Source organism: Antrostomus carolinensis, unplaced genomic scaffold, assembly GCF_000700745.2.
Source record: "Antrostomus carolinensis isolate BGI_N321 unplaced genomic scaffold, ASM70074v2 scaffold6828, whole genome shotgun sequence".
Taxonomy (NCBI): domain Eukaryota; kingdom Metazoa; phylum Chordata; class Aves; order Caprimulgiformes; family Caprimulgidae; genus Antrostomus; species Antrostomus carolinensis.
The window spans coordinates 503-8,664 of NW_010330803.1; positions in this window are offsets into that span (position 1 = coordinate 503).

The following is an 8,162-nucleotide window of genomic DNA, read 5'->3' on the forward strand; positions in this document are numbered from 1 at the left end:
TTAAATAAAAAGATCGTGCTTATGCAAAGACAAGGAAAACTTTTTCAAGTTAAGCCTTGAACCATTGTTCAAGGGCATCTTGGTGTTTGCAAGAAAAGAGAAACTTCTGTGTGTGTTTTTATCCCTCTTGTTACATCTTCCAGCTTGTCCAGGATTTTTCATTATAGCATTTTAAAGTATGCTTTCTGTAACAGTAATTCATGGAGGATTTACGTAAGGAACTGGTGGAACAGCTTATTTGAAATGATTCAGTGTCACTGAGTACACCTTGAAATTATACAAATGTCTATTGTTCAGGCACCCATTTTGCAACATCATAGCAGTTATGTTTTTCCTTGAGGAAATTTCTGAAACTGTTTTCCGAGCAAGCCTGCTGTTGGCATTTCTTATGCGATACTTTTGAAAGCCAGCTGGTAACCTCAAGAATCCTCAAATATGTTTTCTAATGAGTAGTTTGCATTAGATAAGATCTTGTGTGTGTCAACCCTAATGAGTCTTGTTGTAATAACTTTAAATGTAGCTTTGTGTGTTGTGGACTTGGGCAATTATTTTAAGAAAAGATGCCTGCACCAAACATTAGAATTTAAGGCAGAGGCCACTGTAATGTGTGGTGGGTTGATTTTGTTTGTTTGTTTTTAATGCCAGTTGTTTATGTGTACATTTGTCCCTGACCTAGGCTTATCATGTTAAATCTAAGGGTATCTCTCTCTAAGAAGACACTGTCTCTCTAATGTAAGACATACCCTTCCACCATCTTTCTTTTAAATTTAGGACTTGTTTAGAGGATGCAGTCTCTTACATGGACTGAAATGCTTGAGAGTGTTGGCACAGTCACAGGAGACAGACACATTGTGAGTGTGGTGATAGTGTCTTAAGAGCTTACTTCTACAAAATCCAGAATAGCAAGAAAAATCTAGTATGTGTCAAGTAAGGAGAAGTTAAGTGGTATTGCATTTTATGTGTTTGAGGTGAGGCTTGGATCGTTTTATGTCATTAAATTTTTAAGTCTTGGAGCAAAGACTAGTAGCTTGTCTTGTGAAGTGAAGGCCAGGGTGAGGGGCTTGTTCTGCAGGCCACCACTTCAAACTTCTCCCGGGAGAGTTTGTTAGTTCTCTGCGTTTGACCACTGAGGAATGGACAGGAATTGGGATGGTCTCCTCACAAAGCAGAGTGATTTGCTGATTTTCTCATCCTTGAGGAATACCCACTGACTGTTTTGAGAATGTCGTAGTGTTCCAAGATGGAAGGACTGGGTACTTGCAGTGCTGTTACACGTCCTGTTGGAAGATTTGGTAGTTCTCTGTGGTAGGCCATATGAGGAAATGCTTCAAGAATGTGCTGTGGAATGGATATTTATTGGTGCTTCAGAAAAGCTTGCTAATGTATTGCAGTGTCAGAGTTACTTGCTTTTGTTGATGTTTTAAGCAGTAAAAGATTCTAATTTATTAGCAAGTACGGTGTTCCCAAATGAAGAGCAGTGACATTAGAGGTCACTCTGCATGCATAAAAGCATAACAGCAATTTACCTAGTACATCGGTAATAAGCACTTAAATATTGTTTGTTTAGAGACTAGCACAGTAGGATTCTGGCCTCTGAGTGTGGTGCAGTGCTTCCTTAAACAAATACCTGGTTAAACCGCCTTTGCTTTGAACTTCCTTAGGATTCCTCACCCTCAGGTCACATATTTGCATAGCTGTGCATGCATGTAGGCTACTTCTAAGCTAGTAGGGATATGCTAATACAGGAATGGGAATTAAAATGTCTGTGAAACAGCTAAGGAAAGAGAGGAGCCTTCAAACATCTTAGGATTTAACCAGCAGTAAGTAATTTAGCAGGACCTGATGCTGTCTGTTGAACGCTTCAATGAAGTCAGCTTATCAGTATGTGTTAATAAAACAGGTACAGTATATACTCCTAGGTAACGAACTGGGTTAAATGCAGGATTGTATTGTACCTTGTACTGTTTAAACTAGTTGAAAGAGTGAGCACGCTCAGCAAGCATAGGTGGCACAGATCTCAAAGGAAAGTTGTATGCTTTCAAGACACTAAAAATTTCATTTAACAGGTCTTGGTCTGGTGATTATTAGTGGACCTGAGCAGGTTTCTTCTATATGCTAAATTTAAAAAAAAATCATCCAAGTTTGATAATTATTGTTGTTTAATATTAGCTAAAATAAGTCTGTATGGTTGAGAGTGTAATTTCTTGCTTTAGTAGACTGTTTGGCAGGCCAGGTCTGCGCTGCATTTGGTGTGATTGCAGCATTTGCTGACATAGTAGAATAAGCAAGATCAAAGCTTGCTAGCAGCAAAACTGGGCCTCGGTGTTGGTGTTAGAAGCTTGCTCAGAGTAGATATGTGCTAGTGTGTTAAAGCTTTTATCATTTATTTCCAGCTGTATAACACACTCACAATTCATTGGTGCAGCTTCTTTACTGTGCTTTCTCTCAAAGAGACGTTAGCACCATTTCAGTGGTAACTGAAACCATGCTTTCCCCTTTTGTATTTCGAGGAACATCCAGTTTTGTTTGAAAGTATGCTGCACTAAATTTAGAAAAAAAAAAATAAAGTTGTAATGCTTGAGTGGATTTTGTAAGGTTTGAGCACACTTCTCAGTGGTTCTAGCATCATCTGTGATCTGGAATGGTTTTGTTTCCTCAATATTTATCTTTAGAAAAACAACTACTCTTACAAAGAAGTCTGTTTAGCCTCATCTTTCTCAGGTGTGCTGTATTCTTGGAATTTGCATTGAATTAATGGCGCTTGAATGCACAGCATCCTTGAAACAAATTGTTCACTGAAGACCTCAAAATGGAAGTTTTCCTCCTTTAATTTTTTTTTTTTTTACGTGTTGATAAAGAATGTAGTGGCAGACTTTGATACTTAAATTCCCTTAACTGATGAGTAATGCTGTCAAATGGAGTTACATGTAATTAAGAACTTAATAACCATAATCATTCTCCTCTCTTTCCCCTTTCCCTTGCTGCTTTGTGAAAAACCCTATGTTAATTGGCATCTTTGTATCTTAAGGTTTTAATGTTGCACAGGACAGTAGTTTCTATCATAAAAAGCTTTTGTTTCTCATGTAGCATACACTGAAATTTTGCTCTAAACCGTGTTTGAAAACGAGAGACCTGAGATGAAGATATTTAAGAGCACACACAAATACAGTTTTTTAAAAATTATTTTTCCAAACAATACCTTAAACAGTAAGTATTATTGTTGCTAAACCCTAAACAAAATGGAGCAGGGAGATCTTGGGTAAGAGATGTTGCTGAAACTTCCTGGTGCTTTCCTTTTCCAGGCTTGGGTGTTGTCGTGAATGAACAAAAAAGGAAACACAATACTGTAGCCGTTCTGTCTGTGCTCTGACACTTCTTAAAACAGATTTGCCTCTTGGCTTCAGCAGCATGCATACTCCAGGAATTCTTTCCTTTCAGCAGTCTGCTTGTTCCGTGTTCAAGAGTAGAAGTAGGCAAGTAGAACTGTTTGATGGCTGCAGTGAATTTTTAAGTCTAGTAAGACCAGTGTGTGTGCACTTTTGGTGCCATTTCTCCATTGTAGCTGAATAAACCAGTAATTGGTTACACATCTGCTCTTTACTGTTACTCTGATGAAGTATTTCCTGTGATTGAATACATGGTAACATCTGTTACAGAAGGGTAGGTGCTAGAACTTTATTTTAACACACTGTAAAATATGCTCTGAGTTTAATTAAATAGCATAACTGAAATACCAAAGTATCTTTGCATTCAGAAAGTAGTAATCACCTATGGCCTAGATGTTTTCTAGGACACGTTTTTCTCCCCTACTTCTGCTGATTGACTTTGTCAGAAATAATTAATTTGGTACTGTTCTCTTGAGGCTTTGACAGTTCATTGTTTGAAGAACACTCTGCAAACGCAGCATTTTCCAAAACGATTGAACAGAAAGCTCAATATATCTCATAAGCTCAGTTTTTAATGATCCAGTACTTGTGAACTGCTGCCCTTATGGAATACAGTTTACTAAAACAACACTCTTCCCCCTTTTCTGTTTGTGTTTGTTTTTTGCCTCCCCCCCCCAAGTACATTTGTTCAGCTTTTTTGACTCTGGATTGCTAATTTTTAGCTTTTGTGAACTTCATTTGGTTCCGGAAATGAGAGTCCCACACTTCTTGATGATTTTTCATCCTACTTGTAGAATTACCAGGTAGAAGGAAAGTGAATTTACCTTTTCAGAACCCATTTGTAACAGTCAAAGGTTATGATTAACTACATCTGACTAGCAATATATAATGAGTCGTTTTGAAGCCTTTTTTTCTTACGTCTGTGGGATGTGGTGCTTAGCCTTGACTTGTGTTGATGTTTTCCCTCACCCCCCTTCCTGTTGTCTGGTGTGTTCTAACTACAAAAGTTTCAAAAATGTGAAAGACTTTGACTGGTTTGTGTACTGCTGCCTGTTTCACTAATCAATATTTAATATGGTTTTCATAGGATATGTAACATGACACTGATATTCTGGACAGGTAATTTCCATTGCTTGAAAACCTTACATAATAAGGGGAATCAGGTAACTGCTAGAAATGAGCACCTTGTTATTACTATTTTTTTTTTTAGCATCATATTGCCAAGGATCTGTTTTGTGAAATCTATTCTTGAAAAACCTATAGCTTCTTGCTGTTGCAATTAGCATAAGAATAGTTCTGAAATTGTCCAAGCGAAGTTAACATTTAAAGGGACACTGTCACCTTTTAAAACCAAATTTACATTCTGGTTCTAAAAACTCTTTAATTACTTTTCCCTTACTGGAAGTTTATAAGGCTATTTGGTGGAATTCAGAATAATATGAAAGGCAGTGAGGCTAGTCCCCTTGGGCTTCTCCTTGCTGTCCTCTGTCTGCACTTGCCTGCTCGTTGCCGCTTTGGTTGCAGCTTGGCTGTGGCTGTGTGCCCCCTCCTGCAGAGCCTGGGGGGAGCCTGCATGCTTGCCCCCTCTGGAACGGTGCATGAGTGATGTACGTGGTCATGCTGGTGCATGAGGAGAGTGCGGTCACTGTCCCTGACACGGGCTGCAGGTGAAGTGCTGCTACCAAATAGATACAGTACTGGAGGTGTTTCTTACCTCATCTTTGCTGTTTGCTTACGAACTCTGGAAGTAGAAACTTCTGTGTAGTTGACGTGAGAATTTCACTGTGTAAAAATGTAATCTCATGCGTTTGACCGTGTCCCTTTAAATCCTACGTGCTGGAATGTATAGCTGCTAAATCTGTATGAACTAATACTGAGTGGTGCAGTGGATTCGCTGGAGGGAAGGGACACCATCCAGAGGGACCTTGACAGGCTTGAGGAGCGGGCCCAGGTGAACCTCATGAAGTTCAGCAAGACCAAGTGCAAGGTCATGCACGTTGGTTTGGGGCAGCCCCTGATATCAGTACTGACTGGAGGATGAATGGATTGGGAACAGCCCTGCAGAGAAGGACTTGGAGACAGTGGGGGATGAAAGATCGGGGATGAGGCAGCGATGTGTGCTTGCAGCCCAGAAAGCCAGTTGTGTCTGGTCATAGCCAGTGGTACAAGAAAGACATGAGCCTGTTAGAGTGGGTCCAGAGGAGGGCCACAAAAATGATCAGAGGGCTGGAATACCTCTCCTGTGAAGAAATACTGAGTTGAGGTTGTTTAGCTTGGAAAATAGGAGTCTCTGGGGAAACCTTGTGGCCTTTCAATACATAAAGGGGGCTTATAAAATAGATGGAGAGAAACTTTCTATCAGGGCCTGTAGTGACAGGACGAAGGGTATTGGTTGTAAACTAAAAGAGGGTACATTTAGATTAGATATAAGGAAGAAATTTTTTAAAATGAGGGTGGTGAAACACTGGAACAAGTTGCCTGGAAAGGTAGTAGAAGCCTCATCCCTGGAAACATTCAAGGTCAGGTTGGATGGGGCTCTGAGCGGCCTGATCTGGTTGAAGATGTCCCCGCTCACTGCAGGGGGGTTGGAACTAGATGATCCTTAAGGTCCCTTCCAACCCAAACCATTCTATGATTCTATGAAGCACTCCAGAAAAGGGTGTTTCTTGGTAAAATCCTCTAAAATGGAGCAGCTTGGCAGCAAAGGGAAAATGGAAGTTAACGCAGGTAGAACAACACCCAGTCAGGCATGAGCCATATTAATATCTCTGTGTATAACTACAGCTCAGGAATTATAAAATTCCATTTTTTTGGTCACAGATCTTAAATGGTCTTAACTGATTTATGTGATTATATGTAACTGTGTATGTGTAGATATAAAACTTTAACATTTTTGTGTGTGCACACAGAGTTTGGTGCTTTGGGCCTTAAAAAATAACCAGAACACTGCAGAAATCAGTAAACTGAAGGCACTGAAAGAGTGGTTCCCAAGGCAGATAGGAGGAGGGTGGAAGAGAGGAGCATATACATGTGTTTGGGATCTGATCATATTTTGAAAAGAAACAGAAATGTGATGTGCACTGAAAACCTGTTCCTGATTGTTGACCATATGTCCAGGAAGAGGAAGACACTTAGTGAAGCCCAGAAAATTGGCAAGAACTTGTTTATGGGATGGGCTTTTTAAAATTTCAGTCCCATCTTTCTATGGCAGAGGAATATAGCCACAGTGAAAAAAGAAGTCTAATCAAATAAGAAACTACCCAACTGTAGCTCTTTCTCTTCTTTCTTCTTTAATTTGTGAGCATAGCTAATTAGTTACTACAGATTAATCACACATAAAAAGCTCTAATGGGATTAGGTGCAAGGGAGGACTGCGCAGAGTCCAGAGGAAATTAATGAAATAATCTCAGTGCCCTACAAGATAGTGGTGCAACCTGAATTTTATTTTAGATTCGCTGTGGAATTGGTGTCAAGTTACTTGAGTTTGGGTGTTCCAAAAGCTAATTAAAATACCAAGTTTTTAAATGAGAAATTTGAGGATGGATGAGCATCAAAACCTTAACTAAATCTTGTCTCATTTTGATATAAATTTGAATAACTTTATTTTCATTTTGTTAAATAAAAACCAAAGCAAATTTAAAGCTGTTTTTGTTCCTGGCACATACTGTTTTTTCAGTAAGGTATGCTTTTCCTTGGCTTTATGATATGTTAAAAAGCTGAAAATACCATGTCAGAACCACCGAACTGTTACTGCCTGGTCTTGTTAATAGTGATGGTGCTCATTCCTAGCTTGAGATCTAGTGTGTTGGCGGATCTTAAAATGGAAGTGGCCCTGGGTTTGGTTTAAATTTTCTCTGATCAACTTAATTAAAAGGAAGCTCAGTTGCCTTGTTAGCTTTGCCAACTCTGCTCTCCTATTTCTCTGCAGACTATTGCAGCTATTTTAAGTTGTAATTGTTGTTTCAGAAATCATTTATGCTGGAGAATGAATTTTTATTTTGTTTTCAATGTTCATGATTGAAAAATTTTGAGTAATCAATCTTAAAACATTTGAAATGTTTTACAACTGGTACCCCATGAAACTAAAAATAATTTCTGTCGAATATCAGGTTTAATTTTAAAAAATCCAGTAATTAAATGCTTGTAAAAAGTAAGATTTTGACAGTAAAGAACATATTCTCCACATTTATGCAAGGAATCAAACATAATTTGATTATTCTTAAACAGAGGAAAGCAGTAGATCATACATGGTAATATTAATTGGTGATACTGTCAGGTGTTTTTAAGGATATTAAAATGTGTATTTGGCTTTAACAAGCTGACAAAAATTAACAACAGCAACAACCTGGTAGGTCAGGTGCATTTGCACTCTTCTTGTAAGTTCATGAGCAAGAAAGTGAAACTGTGAGCTGTCAAAAATGGTGGCAAGTACTTTTCTGTAATTAAAATTATATTCTGCTTATGTGTAAACAAGCATATCTGTTAAATTTTGTATGCTAACACTTAATGTTGTGTAATACATTTTTAACCTGACAGTATCCCTAAATTATCATGTCTGTTTGCTTTCATTTTCCAGCTGGGTTTTAATTTTGCATGCATTTCAGTGATATATAGTATGCATAACAGTTGTTTCCTGGAAGCATTTTGGGGCTGTCTCTGCTTGTGTTCTCCAAAATGAGCAAGGTAGTGAGGTATATTTTCCTCTTGTGGAGGTTAATAGCTAATGAGTAAGTAAGGCTAAAGTGATTGCACTTTATTTATGTATATGTGTTTTTG